Below are 16,686 nucleotides of genomic sequence, written 5' to 3' on the forward strand. Positions count from 1 at the left end.
GGACTGCAGAAAATGAATTTAATGAGGGAACAGGCATGAGGTAGTTCCACTTAAAAATTCAAGTCATTGTTCAGGAACTTGTTTATTCATTTGTCATTATACTTGCCTAACTCTTCCCAGAGCAGGGATCAGTGCTAGAGAAAATGGTCAAAATCTAAAGGTGCCCAGATACAAACCAGCTTATTCTCTAGAGCAAAACAATCTGCATGCAGTCATGTTATTATTAAAGTAAACCATACAGAAGAATCACAATGAAAATGCTGGCAGGCTCACAACAGTAACGCCCAAGTAAGAGAAAGAAGATGGGACAACTTCTACAGATGCATGTACTCTTTCACTGTGCGAAGAACTGGTGATTTCCAGTATCAGTGAATCCCACAGACACACTGGACATATGTCACTAGCAGGCATGCGTTTTGCCTAAAGTAATGAGTAGCTCTGAGTTAACTGAGATGATGAACTACTAGAACTCTTTAAGCAGCAAACGTAACTTGCAAAATACGCTTTTAATAAATACTTCAAGAAGCTATGTATAATTGTTTACAGGACTTTTTGAAGCATCTCAGAGCAACACAGAGTGAGAGAAACTAATCTCTAAAAGCTGTTTTAAAGTTTAATTATACATAAGTGAATAAAAATGAGCAAGAAATTAAAAGACTGTGCAAGCTGTGTTCTTGTGTGTTCAGAAACAAACATAAACATTTACACACATATATGACCAATGAGCAGCCATCTAAATCAGATGAGTAAAGTCAGCTGTCTAAACACACAAAAATGTGAAAAGCCTTGCAGATATCTCCTGCAAAATAAAAGTCTACAATTTTAAAGCATTCATTTAAAAACAAATTCTTCCAGTTAACTAATATATCCTTTGGGCAGACTTACAAATATCAAAAGATTTCATGATGTTTTCCAGTGCTTCGTAATACATTTCTCTCTCTCAGTGTGCTTTTATTAAAAAGACAATTTTAAGAAAAGAACTCTTACTAAGTGTTTCCAAGCTCTTATAAAATATAAAAGCATAAAGTTTTATTAGTGCTGGTGGAAGAAAGCCAGCACAGTTAAGAAATCTCTATCAACTTGAATCTTAAGTTAAACTAAGTTACTTGGAACCCTTAACTTCCATGGGTCTACTAAACATCCAGCAAAACCCAGCGCCTGTTTCCCTTCTAAGTCAGAATTGAGCTTTCAACCACCCCAAGTTCAAAAAATTGCTGTCTGATTGCCTTGGTGCAACATTTGTTAAGCATTTAAATATTACAAGCACAAACACAATAGCATTCAGCATATACAACAAACCTGAAACAGATACTTACGGGTAGCAATATTAGTCCAGGAGGCTGAACACAAGATCATACTAAAATAAAAGGAATAATGAATGTCACTGACCTGGTAGTCTCTGGTTTAAAAAGGCTGGCAGAGAAAGAAATCCAATGAGTGGGCGACAGAGGGAGGGAGGGAGGGAGAGGGAGAGAGAGAGAGAGATGAAATTCCAGTCTTTTTGGTCAGCTTGGCTGTAGTTTCCTTTGTACTAAAATTTGACAATAAACACTCTTTAGTTGCAAGACTGCTCCTGGCTGCAGAGCCCCAGAGTACAAATGCTTTTGGTCTCCCTATGATAAGGGCATTCTGAGATGCCTTGCAGTGTTTACACTCAGCAATGCCTCTCTGGCAGCCAGCCCCGGATCTTCCCTTTCCCTTCTGCTAGTTAAATCTGTTGGGACTAGAAACTGAGCTCCTGTGAATAATGCTTGCTCATTTTTTCTCCCCACTTTTGCTGGCTTACTCCCTGCTACACACACACACACAGGCACACACACAAACTTATGTATGTAATAAAGACTCAGAGATAGTTGTGACTTAAAATCTTTTCAGATCACTCAGTTTTTCCCCTCAAAAAGGGGAATTCTTTAATGAAATACAGATGTGATTAATTTCCTTCCTAATATAGTAGCATAGTTTAGTTTGATCTTATTTGAGGTTGGACGATGAAATTAAAATCAAGTAAATTATCTATTTTATTGTAAAGTGTATTGCATGCTTACAAATTTGATACTTCTTACAAGCTGAACTGTTCAGATGGCTGCAGTTCAAAATCCTTTTGTATAAGAAAGTATAAAGTATTCAAATTAACACAGTACAGGCCAAATCCCAGCAGTGATTTAACACCTCAATATGCCCCTCCAGCCTTCTGACACCAGATTTGCATCAGATTTGTAGATTTGACTGGCTGCTGGAAGTCTGTAAAATGTGCTACCACATTCTGGCATGTTGTTGTACCCTGAGAAGTATGCTCAACAGTGCACATTTTGAGAGTGCAGAGGCTACGTTGCAAAGTCACCTTTCTCAGCATTGCCAGGGAGAGACCACCTTATTACCATTGCAGCACTGGAGCCAAAACCATTTTTAAGCATAGGGGTAACAAATGTTTTCAGCCCAGCGATGGGAGCATTGCTACAAGTCAAAGGGACGTGTGGGAAAGGGTTGCTGACTCCCCTGTGTAAGCAGGGGCCAAGTCCAGCACGAATGTAACAGGCCTAAGATCACCTCCTCTTGCAGGCTGACTTTGACCCTCATATGGAAACAAAACTGCAGCATAGAAACACAAAACAGTCAATAGAATAGAAGAAAAGAACCAGCAGATGCTCCTGTGTCATGATGTAAAGGCAGATGAAGAAAACAGACGACTGTTAAAATTTAAAACTCGAAGTTACGCCATGTGTTATACGCTACAATATGGGCTATAGTCACTTAAGAAAAAACACTAGGCAAAAAAAACCTCCTTTGGGTACAACAGTAATATCAGAGTGGTATAATGTCCAGGTTTCCGGACCTTGTAGCCATCCTTGGATTTTATAAAGTTTCAGAAACACTTGGAACAAGTACGTATCTCCTGTGAGCCATGTAGCTGACTGTAATTTGCATGTTCGTGTTTGTGTTTACTGAAGTGTGGCTTCTAACTCACTGTGATGAATGGATGGTTTGTTTGTTCCGTACAGTGGTCTGGTTGGGATCACCAACATAACTATACTTACAGGCTGGTAGAAAAAGCAGTGGCTTGTTTTGAATTGTAACTTCTTCAATCCATTAATCCATAGCATAATTGCAGAAGCTCCTTTCAAAATAGTTTGATTACTCCAGCAATGAACGTGGCCTTCTATTTCTGATTGTCATCCTTAACTATGATTGATTTTTGCAGTTTATCAATGTCATGTTATCTAAAGAATAGACTAAAATTACCAAAGGTTTTCTTGTGAAATGCCAGAGCACTGAAAAGAATACACGCCTTCTATATATACACTCACTTCTTATTTCAACGTTTGTCCACAGGGGAAAAGGAATACCTCAGTTTCCTGTGAATTTAACTTAAGCACAGTATATATCCCTTCTTAATTAGCAACTAAAATCTTGCAGCCCCAACTGTTGATATGAAGGTAATCATTCAGCTGTTGACTGTAAGCTGTCTGTAACAAGGTATAGTCATAATCAGTACCATTCTTTCCTGGCTTTTATCTGGAAAGAAAAATGCGTACCTGAGGCACAAACAGGCAAGAACACATCGACAGAGAGAGCAAACTCTTCTCTTTCTTTTCAACTCACATTAATAAGCAACAGCCTAAACTATTAACAATGTCTAGAACTGTAAAGAGCACGCTGATCTGCACAGTCAACACTCCTGCCAGGAGGATGAGGTTCTCAAAGCAACAAAAGTCTCATGCTTATGTGAAACCTGAAGGTTGCACACAGGAAGATCTGCTGAACTGCAGGGGAAAAACAGAAACAATTATTTCCTGGGTATTTATAACATGGCAGAAATATTATTCTGTGAGCAGCACCACCAAGCTGCAGCAACATCTACTGGCCCACTCTTCGCTCTGATGAAGGATGAGAACAGAGTGAAAGATCATGTTTAAAAGGGCAAATATTAAATCTACCTTCCTCTCACTCTCCAGATTGTATATCCTCTGTCCATAAAGATTCACTGTACTCCTGATTACCACAAATGTGGGGAGACCCAATACACTGAATTATTTTCTTCCTCAACATAAAAATACGTGATCAGCAATGCAAAGTGAGACAGTGAACAGGAAATTAATATATGCTGACAGACAGCTGATCCTGCCAGGAGCTATATATCAGGTAGCCTTGAATGAGGACTTGCCTACTGGCTCCCAGGACCAAGCTGAATTTATTTGTAAGAACATTATAAGAACTGACATCTCAAAAAAAAAAAAAGACAAACAAACAAACAAAACCAGCACACTTCCTATAGAACGAACAAGTATAATATGGGGCTACTGCTAGACTATGGCTGGATCCCCTGGCACTATCACCACAACTAGGGGGGGAATGCTGCTGCTCCTGACATTTGTCTTCATCCACAGTAACCCAGCATTCAGACAAGAAGTTAATAATGAAATTCATAATGAAACTGTCTGATTGATATTTTCTCTCTTTATCTAAAACATTCAGTAGAGCACTACCAAGTAAATACTATACAAGATACTCCTTTGAGTTCTCTCATAGAAGACTAGGTGTCTATTGGTTATCAGGTATGGTCAAGCAAGAAATATGCCCAGTTTTCATGGTACAAAGCAATTAACATGTATATCACAACAGAGGAGATGGTCCTTGCTGTAAGGAGCACAACCAATTCCTCTTCCACTTCTGAGCCAGAGAAATACATCACCCAAGACCAGAAAAAGCCTCTCTGCTTGTCACTCAGAGTCTCTGAGCGGCAGTGATGGAGAGGTCGCTGCAGAAACGAATTGAATAGAGAGCTGCCTAGTTAGACTAATGACAGTCTGCAGGCACCCCATACACATGGCCAACATATCCTCAGAGTTTGGAACACAGTCCTGGACAGTTCTGGTGACTTTCTTAAAGAACCTGGCAGGAAGAAGATCTGGGTGACACCAACCCCCTTATATAACCCATACAGGCATGCAACAAGGCAGCTCTTGAGATTCAGTAGCACAGCTACATGAGTGAAGAGCATTGAGCATTGTTTCTGGCTCTATGCCACAAAACCATTCTTAAGTATTTAGAATTTGCATAGTTTAGTTGGAAGGGACCTACAAAGACCATCAAGTCCAACTGCTGGACCACTTCAGGGCTAACCAAAAGTTAAAGCATGGTACCGAGAAAATTATCCAAATGTCTCTTGAACACTGACAAGCACAGGGCATCAGTCACCTGGCTAGGAAGCCTGTCCCATTGTCTGACCACTCTCATGGAAAATAAATGTTTCCTAATGCCCAACCTGACCCTCCCCTGGTGCAGCTTCATGCCGTTCCCTTGCATCATTGGTTATCATAGGTTATCACGGAGAAGAGACCGGCACCGCCACCTCCATTTCCCCTCCTTGGGAAGTTCTTAGGAAACAAAAATACTGGAAATTACTTTTCATCAGCATTACTGAGTCTGATGTGGCATAGAAGGGTTTCACTCTCTCTATAATCAACAATAGGAGTGTCAAGTGACACAGACTTCTATACAAACAGCATGGCAAAGGTTTCTCAGCTAATGAGTCGAAAATGATAAGACATCATGCTGTTGATGTTTCTTCACTGATAAGTATCAGAAAACACTTTTTTCAAAACGACCATTGTCATAGAAACTTGACAGATGCTCTCAGGTCCCTAAGATAATATTTTCATTTCTGGTGACAATTGACCTCTTAATTTCTGAACCATGACATTGCTGTGTTGTCTGGAAAAAAGAAAAAAGAAGACCAGAAGACCATGTAGCTGTGACCCAAAGTCAGACTTAACCAGCATACACTTCCACTAAACTGCTAGAAAGGTAAACTGTTAACCCTCAGGGAATGAGGGAAATTACTATAGACCCAAACCACTGACAACAGCCGCTTGCTGAATATGAGGAAGCTTGTATATACCCTACTGCAAAGCCTCAAACCAGGACAAAACATACTGTTAATTCATTCAGATTACATTTACAGTTCTAGTTTTGTTTGAGTAAAGAGCTGGGAGGATCTCTCTGATAGCACAACTGCCCTGACTTTCAACTTACTTTTAACAGGTAATGAACATGGCCAAGACATACCAGCATGTCAAAATGCTCATCAGATTGAGAGTGACAACTACAGTTAGATATTCTCAATACTGATTTCAACTCAGAAGCTTCAGTCCAGCCTCCTGGAAAGCATTTTTTAACCCAATTATCCTATCAAATGAAAACTCTACTTATTTCAGCCAACTTAAATGGTTTGATTTGTTGATGCCTGAGTCATATCAAGGCCATTTGAATCCATTATTGCTCTTAGAGAGTCAAGGTGTGTGCTTGTACAACATTGAGATTCTCAGCTAGCATATATTAGACACAATTACAATGCTACTTATTTCACATATCATGACAAATGGTTCATTTATTTTTACTAAGGTAGCTCCCTAAGGTAGTGTAGTCTTTTTATTAAAGAATAAAGGAGAAAAAGAGAGCCAAGATGATATTTTTGCCTACTGTTACATCAAATAAAAGGTGGTGGTTTTGTTTGTTTGTTTGTTTGTTTGTTCATCAAGCTGGCAATCTAGATGAATCTTTCTTTGAATAAGGTCAATTTTTCTGCAAAATCTGACATACCTGCAAAGCCTTCCTCTCCTAAATAGTCTATAGCTGTGTCCTTAACATCTGAGATCATTACAGGAATGACATGCTTTACTGCTTTTTGTTATGCTGTCAGGCAATAAGTTTGACAACAATCCACTTCAGGTCTGAATACAACTCCAGGGAGTAAAACCAAGTGTTGTGACGCAGTGTTATTATTATAGTCTTTATTAATTTCACACAACTTTTAAAGAAAATACTCTAATGCATTAATATCTTACATAGAAACAGCTGTCAGGAGATCAAATGCACTGTGTCACTGCCAGCTGTTTCCCTGGAAAATATATGCAGCAAATGTGTAATAGCACAGCCCCTGAACACAAACTGTTCAAGTTACTAACCACAGAAGAGGCACAAAACTTAAGGTTAAGAACAGTATTCTCAAAAATCAAATGAGTGAAAAACCTTAAAAGACACCACAATGCATTCACTTTGTGGCCAGCAGATCCAAAAACCAGAATGGTGTCTGAAATAGAAGTCTGAGTTGAGAGTGAGTGAGCAGCATTTTCAGGAAGACTTGTAGCTTTACTGAAAAAATCCACACTTGATGCTATTCTCTCCATTTTCAAACAGTTTCGGTTTTCCCAGGATTATTTGTATCTTGAGCATAGCAGTTGTGAACGGACCTATAAAGACTCCAGCATTTTGGCAGCCCCTGAAGTCCTTTGGCCTGAGCACACATCACTGCTCCTAAGGTTTCTTCAAGTTATACCAGCCATAAGGGGCGGTGGCTATATTTCCATACTGCAAATGATCAAAACATCTCTTCATAGCCATGGCTTTCCCTTCGTAGCTGCGTGAGAGGGACTAGGTGTAGCTGGCCACACAGCAGCAGCAAATTGCCCTCTTTCTGTGCACTCGGCAGCGGGGTATGTGGCTGTCGGGACCAGGGAACTATTTGACCATCAGAGGTGCCTGTCCCTCACTGGGCTGGGACAGTAGAGGCATGCTATAGGATGAGAAACTTGGGCTAACACTGTAAGCTGCATATCTAGGAGAAAAAAAGAAAGAAAAAAAAAAAAGAAAAAAAAGATTGGATAGGATGAAATGGTTGGCAGCATCTAATATGACCACAAGCATCACTGACTTCTGAGGGTGGGAATGGGCTGATAATGCCACACAGATGTCACAGAGGAGGCCCAGGATGAACCTATTTCCATCCCTTCCTAAAACAACCAGTGTGCAATCAGAGAGGGCAAAGACAGATCTTAAGCACTGCAAAATTAATGAATTTGGCAAAGTTGGAGACAGGAACTTAATGAAAGCACTGGAGAAGCAGAAGTTTCACCATAATAGAATAAATAATTAGATTACAGCTTGTGAAAAGCTGACCTATTCTTTCATGTACCTAACAAGGGATAGAAAAAGAAGACTTTTTTTTTTTTTAAGATCAAGAAGTGTAGGAGGCCTGGAGTAAAGACTACATATTCGAAATGTAGTCAGTCACCACAGACTAAAAAAAACGTGTAGGATTGTTGCATGTTGGCAGTCTGCCCACTTCCTGTAACAACGCTCACAGCTAGGTTTCAAAATACATGTTCAAAATGCCCATGTTTTCTCTTGCTTCCCTTAAATTGTCTTGTTCCTGCTCCAATCCTTCTACCAAAACCCCCAGACCATATGGCCCCAGTAATGCTGATGGGGAATTATTGTCGGTGTTAGAAAACTATCCAATTTAAAACAAATGGGCTTTTAGAAATAGTGTTTTATTGCCATTAAAATAATATCAATATGCTCAGAAAAGGTTCCTTAGTTATTTTAATTGAGATCAATCAAAGTGAACTTAATGGGGTCTGAATGTTTTTACCAGGTGCCTGGAGTCTTTGAAAAAGGAGCCTTTGGAGGGGCAGGCCATTAATTTTGGCTTACATGGATTTAGACCACAGCTGGCACAACTGGATTTTCAATCCAGTTAATGCCTCTGAAGTTTCACTAGCTTTCCTTGTTTAGGTCACACTGCCACTGATGATGAAAGATCTGCAAAGTAAAGTTTCCAGACCACATGGTGCATTTTACATCATTTTCTGCAGAAAGTTGCAAATTCTGCAGTCAGAGCATGTCTCAGAAGCACTAGCGGGCAATACTAATGTGTAACTGGTACAAATCCTGATCTCAACCAGTAGCTCCAGTAAAGAAATACATTTAGTACAGTGAAATCACCCTTCACCTATGCTTGCATGTGCTACACATAGGATCCAGACCGAAAACCAAGAATGCTAATTGTCATAAAGACCTTCCATTTCCTCTGAAGTCTACGTTTTTACTTACAGCAATGATTTAATAAATAAGCATATTCTAAAACTGTTGCAATCCCTAACTCTTTGGAAGGTATGCTGAAGTCGTTAAGCACAGGATAGAGCTTTAATCTGCTATAATCCTCTAAAAAGATTAGTTTCTGAAGAATTTTCATATCTTGGCATTCAGCCAAGGTATTATTAAGGTGACAGTTTAATTAGACAAAATTGAAAGAACTTTCTGAGATATAGGAAGAAAGGAAACCTCACTTGTATGCACCTAGAGGGGGCTTGGGGAAATCTAGGAAGATGTGTTATTTTAATTATGACAGTGTCAAATCTGATCCTCACTAGCCATGAATGAAACTATCAACTGGAAAAGTGAAGTTCAGACTTCTCCATACCTGCAATTGCGGGTATTCCTGTGTTTTTTCTACTGAAACCTTGAATTCCAGCTGTGGTCTAAGCAGTATTCAGTGTTGTCTGGGCAGGTACAGACATGAGAATGAGAAATACACTGGAAGGTAAGAGACAACAGGCAACCTGGGAGGTGCCAGGTTGGAAGATAAAGCCAAAGAGAAAAGGAGAAGAGTGCAGAACAAAGGCAACATCAGAAAACGAGAACCTGAAACTCAGGCACCAAGTGTGGCCTGCAGCTCCATCTCACACAGTCTCAAGGCATGCCTTTGTTCTGCTATTCTTATTGAATAACATGCTAGTGTTAACCAATGATCTGCGATGATCAGCCAAAGAAGCAGTTCCTCAGCCTGACACAGATGTACAGATAGATAAAACACAGCATGAATTAGGTAAGAAATTACTACAAAAACTGCAAATAATGCAGCTAAGTCAGGTCTATGGGAGAAATAAACTTTTTTCCTTTTTTTTTTTTTTAAAGAAGCTCTGAAGATGGCAGTAGATAATGAGAAAGTTCCTGTGAGAAACTAAGTTGTGTTTTTGCAGTCAAACACGTTTTCGAAGTAGAGTGTGTTTTTGCAGTAGAAAGCTAACCTTCTGTATTCAAAGGTAGTTGTGTAGTCATAACAAAGAGAAATGCTAAGTAGATAAGTGGACAGTATGCTAAGTAGATAAGTGTACAGCAGAAGGCCTCACTCTTATCTTCACTCTTCCAAGAGCCTCACTCTTATCTTGTGAACCTGTAGTATTCAGCCAATGAGGAAACAGGGGAGGTGATCAGGTGTTGCGTAGTAGGAAATAAAAGGTTATGATTTGTTTACTATAATGTGCTTCTAATTGGCAGGACACCCACCATTGCAATCACGAATAAAATAGCTTCACAGAAGATCCTGTCTGAAGAAAATTATTGAGATTTTTCTCACAGTTCCCAAATGAGAACTTCTGAGAACCTGCCACATGCTCCTGAATAAATGTTTTCAGTTGTGTTAACATCATGATCTTCCATTACTAGAAAAGGAAATTGTAAAATGCACATCATGAAATACTTGGAAAAGTTACAAAGAGCAGAGACTTTTTCCAAAATTTAGCATGTTGACTTCGTAGCCACATTTAGAGCTGGTAGCATTTGTTTTTTTAAAAAAACTAGTCCTTCCTTTTTTTCACTACCAGCTAGTGTTTTTCCTTTCCTTTCTTTTCTTTTTTTTCTTGAAGTCTTTTTCCAAGTTTTTAAATGACCAGAAGACGTAGCTCCATTTAAGTTTCTCCTAGATGTGTTTATTTTTATCCTCAGGATTTGTTTCTTGCAACGTATTTTGGTTCCTAAGCCATATCTGAATTTTTTGCCTTGTAAACTGCTCAGCTAATATCTTGGTTTCCTAGACCTCTGTGCTAAAGTATGGTCTCTCAAATGTTCTGCCAACTTAAACTTTTTGTTTGACTTGAATCAGCATCTTTTGCTGGTCTTGGCTTCCTTTTTAGCTCTTCTATTTAAAACTTTCAGCTACATAATGAGTCAGAAGTCATTCTGCCCCGTCCCTGCACGAGTCAGAGTCCAGTTAAAAAAAAAATAAAATTAAAACCTATTTCCAGACCGAGACTCTTTACAGAGTACCAGCGGATGATACTGAGAAGTCCGTTCCCCTGAAAGTTTGTCCAAACAGAACTTGAAATCAGCCAAATAAGGTCACTGTTAAAAAGCATAAAGGCAGTCGATTGAGAAGTGCAGTGTTGACCAGAAACACTGGTGTTCTGTGAGGGAGCTAGGTGTTGTGGAGGCACAGGAATATGAAAAAGTAACTGTGAAAATTCTCCCATTTTCTGATATTCCCCTTCTAAAGATTAAGGTTAGATTCAAACAGCAACATCACAGAAATTGGGCGCCCCCAGAGACCGGAGCCAGCTGGGAAATTTCAAGGCCACCAGCAAACCTTGTCTATGCTCACAGGGGGGGTTGGGGCACACCTTAAATACCAGTGTTGGATTAAAAAAATCCAATTACTTTATTCAGTCATGTAAACAGAGGGAAGGGGAAGCATCTCCCCCAGAGTCTGTGTTAGGTGATTAGATGAATTTATTCAGCCTTAACAACAGTACAGTGTGCAGGGATGCCACTATGAAAGTAAAGGGTGTGTGCATGTAAATTTGTGCCTGTGTCAGTCCTTCATGCTGTTGAAAACAGCACTTTTGAGACTGAATTCAGAGTAAAACTGATCAAACAAACAAACAAACAAACAAAAAAACAACCTGAAGGTCAAAGCTGCTCAATTATTTTTATGTTTCAGTGTCCACAAGTCCAGAGGAAGCTTCACCTGCAGGGCACCACTGTGCTGAGCAAACACTGAATGCACTCAGCTTGGTGCTTGCTGTTGCAAGGCCATGTCAGCACAGAGCTTTGCCTTGGAGAATACATCCTGCTTCCGGCAGAAATAATGAGCAAAGGAACCATGCTTACAGTCACTGAGAGCTGCAGTGGCATCTGTTTGTCCCCACCAGCAAGGAGTTTGTGCCACCCTTGTCCTGAGGTCCCTGCTCCTAAAGCAGAGTGAGCAGAGAAAATGGGCTGGGTGCTCCTCAGCTACTTCGTCACAAGTACTGAAATAGCCACCGGGCTTTTTCCCAAATCTCAGCAACTGTTTTTATTCAGGACATGCCCAAAACAGCTGAGGGTTTAGAACTGAAAACCAGCATAAAACAAGCTTTTATTCAAAGCAGGCAACTCTACTCTAATCCACAAAAAGAGGGGTATGATTTGACAAGATAAAACCCTTTACAACTCATAAAAATGTTTTGCGAGCATATACAGAGATTTCCCATGGTAGAATGTTGGTTCATTTCCAGAAAGATTTGCTATTTACTCATCTAAACTGAAGATAGAGCCCAATGAGATGGAAGTGATGTAAAACTGAATTTTTTATAACTTTTGACAAAAGAGAATCTTTTCCTCTGCAGAAGTCAGAATATGGAACTTTTACTTCCTAGCAGTTTAATCCATCATCACTTGTAGCAACATCGTTGGATATTTACGTAGACTTCCAAAATTGAAAAAGACATTTTGTCAAATAACTTTTTTTCTTTTTAAGAGAGAGAAAGAGAGTTTTAATTTCATAAAGGTTTAGGCAGCACTTGAGGTTGCTTGGGAACAGCAGGAATTTAAATGTCACCATGTAAAGCATATCCAACTCCTCTTCACTAATGCTCAAACCTTGAACAAGGCAAGCCAACAGCCTCACCAGTGGAATTTGCTGAATTATTTTGTCTTCCAGCCAGTACATTTATTAAAGCAAACAATGCAAACAACAACAAAAACCCTAGTAAGGGTCTAGCAAAAAGTTGTCGTTTGATCCTTTTAAATCACAGACTCATGTCACGTATGTAATTATATGGAAGGGAATTACATGGAAGGTCTCTTACCTTTGGTGATGGATATGATCTTGGCTCACAGTCTTTATAACATACTGAGTTTCACTGCTTCAAGGCTCTTGTATTCTGCTAACTGCTCTTTTATCCTAATAGAAGGTAGAAAGAATAGTTTCTAAAAAAATAATTAAGTAATTAAAGTAAATGAGAATGAAAGCATAACCTGAGAGGTTTGCCTTTTTCTTTTTTCTTTTTTTTTTTTTTTAACTGTTCTCTGTGCTCTGTATTTCCATGCTTACAATATGAGAGATTGGAGCCTGGCTGCTGTGTCAGGCGGGGAGGTGATATGTTCATAAATGAGATTTCCCCAGTTGCAGCCATTTAGATGGGGAGAAAGCTCACAGGCAAAGCTGTTATCCAAATGTGGCCTGGGCACCCTAGTCTTACTGACTGCTTGAACCAAATGCACGCATCCACAGCTCACTTGCCCCCAGCACCAACTTCAGAAGAAAGTGCCACCATTGTGTGCCATTGTCAGAAGACACCTCATGCCCTGGACGTACCCTGTTGACGGGCAGATCGCTGCTGCCAGCACAGCACTCATCTCCTGTGAACCAGCGCCGGTGACAGGCTGGCAGTCCCCACGGACGCCGTGCTGGCCATACCATGCAACAGCCGGAGGATCCTGACCGGGACTTGGCAGCACCGGCCTCGCTGCGTCACGCCCATAGCTGTGGCTGGGGTGGGGGCATGGATGAGAAAGCAGCTGGAAGCGCATTTTTCTTTTCTTCTGCCAGGCTCTTCTGCCCTCATCACTCACAACACTGCCTCAGTGCTTTTACAGGGAGTTACAGTGGCAGTTTACAGGGAGTTACAGGCAGTTACCTGGCCCTTCCAGCACTTAGGCCCTTGCGGCCCACGCACAGCCAAGCCTCATCTAAAGTTTAAGGGCAAGTTTTTAACCATGCCTTAGCGTTCAATGTAAACTAAATGCTGACTTCAGTACTTAACATGAACTAGGGCTGGCCAGAAAATCCCCCTCACTTATCGCACCTGCCTCCCACTTCGTTCTCCAGCACTATGTGGTCCACTGACAAGGCCAGACAAGAGACATTGTCCATCTGAGTGAAAATGCTAATTTTCATGTTTCTAATATGGTGCCTTTATTTCCAAGGCTGGCCTGGGTTATGTAGACGACAGCTTACACACTTAACAGGATATGTTATAGACAGGGATATAGGCAAGCTACAAAAATGCAGACCTTCTGTTCTGGTGAGGTTTTTGGGTGAGAGCCCCTCTCCACTAAATCCAGTCAGAGCTGTGACAATGGCATTAGAGATTTTACCCTTGAGGATCGGGCTTTATCCCCCTAGGATTCATAAATTTTGACTGAAACCCACTATTAAATATAGAGAAGGCAATCATATCAAATGGATCAAAGACACTATAGTGGTTTTTTAATCCATGTATAAACCAAAAGCTTCAGCCAAAACACATTTTAGATGCTTTTTCCAGAGTTTTAGTTTGAGCGGGCCAAACAGGTAGCACCAGTAACAGAAAGTCACTGTGTTTCTAGCAAAAGAGTGGAAAGGTCTCATTGAAGTGTTTTTGTTTGTTTGTTTGTTCGTTTGTTTTAAATAATATCTTAACTCAAAATGATGTTCTGTCTCTTCCATATTACCATATTCAGCTCAAGTTTTCTCATTCCTGATCTCCGTATGCATCACCAATATAATCCTCTGGAGTCTCATTCCTGTCAATTCTGAACCCATCTCTTGCTAACTTTTAGCACCTTCCTCTTTGCAGCAGCTTCACACAGTGAATCTTCAGCTTTGTTAGCACCAGACAGGGCTATGGAACTCCCATGAGTATGAAAATTTGCAGTCCTGCATTTGGATGCCATCACAAGATACTCTGATTTGTGGAGGTGCAGAGTATCTGGCATCTCCAGTCTGCCGGTGTCAGGCGTTTACGGATTTAGGTGACAATATCATACCAACAGACTTGCCACCAGGACCACAGTCAGTATTTTACTTTCTGTGCTTTTCAAGCCATTTACTGTTGCTGTGCATTATGTTTAGAAAACTTCAATTGCCTTCATTCTAAACAGTAGCCAAACAATTGCTTCTCCTGGACAGTTCATACCAAGTATCAGACCTGTAGGCCTACAATGAATTGACACTGCCTAAGTCGATCTGTGCATGGAGCCTCACTGAGGTAAATATGGCTCTCCACATTCAAAGTTTGTCGGGGGATCCAAGCCTCATTGTTTATCGACAACTCAACATAAATATTATCAACAATATCTAGTTTTGCAAACAAAGCAGAAATCCTACCAGTGCCACAAAACCTGTGAAATGAATTACTAATTGCATTAGAAAATTAGGTGCAACCACGGTGTACTGTCAAACAGAAACCTCTACTCCTATTTTATACTGCGTGTTGAGGACCCCCCCACACACAATACCCAGCATTCAGCTTGGGACCCAGCAACACTACAGTGTTTGCACTACTCACTCATTCTGCTACGCTGAGCTCAGGCAGACAGGAGCTGCAGCGTAGCTCTTTCTGAGCCTGTTTCACAACAGATGGTTACAATCAGCTTTTACCGGTAAGCAAAAATGAACAGTGATGTTTAAATTCTTAGCATCCTCTAGATAACATCTCATGTAAACAGGAGTAAATTGCATATAAGAAATGTCTTTAAATACCATTAAAGGGACCACATTCATTTCAGCACTCTTCTGCAACTGAGAGCATGACTTCTTGAATATATACTGTTCAAGGGGCCCCAAGTTTGCATCCTGCTGGATTAACCAAACAAGTTCTAGCTAAGAGCACTGCCAAATACTGGAGATGACAGGATGTGGAGCATGTATATCACCCTCCATAAACAAAGCAACTGCCAGAGCAACTATTCATGCTGGCTTTGCACAATGTATTTTGATTCTAAAATGAGAACAATCTTTCACTCCCTGTAGCAAACATAAGATTAGAGGCCTGTGTTACCATTCGTATGACTAATAAGCAAGCCAGTCTCAATCTTGCCAAAACCAGATGATATTATTCTGAAAAGTATATTTCTGAAAGTTGGGGAAAGGAGGAGGGAGGTGTTAGGATGGGCAGAGCAGGAAATTTCAGGAAACAGACTGCTAATCACTGCAAGTGTCAGCAGTGTTGACACCTGTTGCATCACTCATAATCTAACAGCAATTTTTAGGAAATCAAATTTACCTCTGCTTACTGCAAAGAAACACATTTCTTTCCTAATACAGCTTCATAACTTTGCGATGTTTACACTGTTACAGCACTTGCTTACTTTGGAAAAAAAAATAGTCCATCCCCACATGAAAAGTCTTTTCCATAATTTCTGCCGTAAGCAGAAGGAGCTCTGGTCAAGAGCCAGCCCGGAATTTTTATAGAAATGCAAAAGTAATGCTTTGTTTGTTAGTTTGAGTCTTATTTTCTCTGCTTCTTTGTTCTCATCCTTCCACCCCCATTTGCTTTAGGCGGATGTGGAAAAAAAAAATAGAACAGGAAGCTCAACTTTTTGGTTTTCCTTTAAAGTGATCTGCACAGATGCAAACATATAACAGAAGCAAAAACTGGGGTTGAAGGAGGGTTTGTTGCAGCAGAAACTTCTCTTTGGTCAGAACATCAAGTCTTGGTTGCTACAAATTACTTTAAGATGTATAGGAAACTGGCAAAGTGATTTTCTCATTAAAGTCAAGAAACAGAAAACAAGCAAAAAGGATGTTAAATTAGACTTTTGAGAATTTTTCAACTTCTTAAATTCTTTTTTTTTTTTTTTAGCAGCTTTTTATTGTGATTTGTAATAAAGGTTTGGCTAACACTTTAAAACATCTTCATGTCAGTCAAAGAATATGAGCTGACTACATGTGTGGGTCTCCTCCTAGGCTAGGAGGTCCATCAACAAACACATAGCAGAGTAAATACTCTTGATGCATCTTAAGAAAGAAAATGAAAGACACTCTTCTTAAAAACAGAGGGGTGGGTTGAGAAGGAGTCAACTCTTAAAAGCTCAGGAAGCTGA

The 16,686-nt window shown here is 40.1% G+C and overlaps 1 protein-coding gene across 14 annotated transcripts in view; it reads right to left on the minus strand.

Annotated features, from left to right (window-relative positions):
* Positions 1-13,478, minus strand: part of FREM1 (FRAS1 related extracellular matrix 1) — an 84,543-nt gene extending 71,065 nt beyond the window's left edge. For 7 of the 14 annotated variants that reach the window (XR_007158742.2, XM_066989063.1, XM_048049759.2 and 4 more), the window contains exon 1: positions 1,317-1,716. The gene's annotated coding sequence lies outside the window, so the exon portion shown is untranslated. Of the gene's footprint in view, positions 1-1,316; positions 1,718-12,686; positions 12,782-13,195 lie in introns of those variants that run through there. The other 7 variants (XR_007158741.2, XM_048049760.2, XM_048049758.2 and 4 more) reach the window with 5 other exon arrangements.
* Positions 13,479-16,686: the final 3,208 nt, after the last annotated feature.

Source organism: Anser cygnoides, chromosome Z (genome assembly GCF_040182565.1).
Source record: "Anser cygnoides isolate HZ-2024a breed goose chromosome Z, Taihu_goose_T2T_genome, whole genome shotgun sequence".
NCBI classification, from domain to species: domain Eukaryota; kingdom Metazoa; phylum Chordata; class Aves; order Anseriformes; family Anatidae; genus Anser; species Anser cygnoides.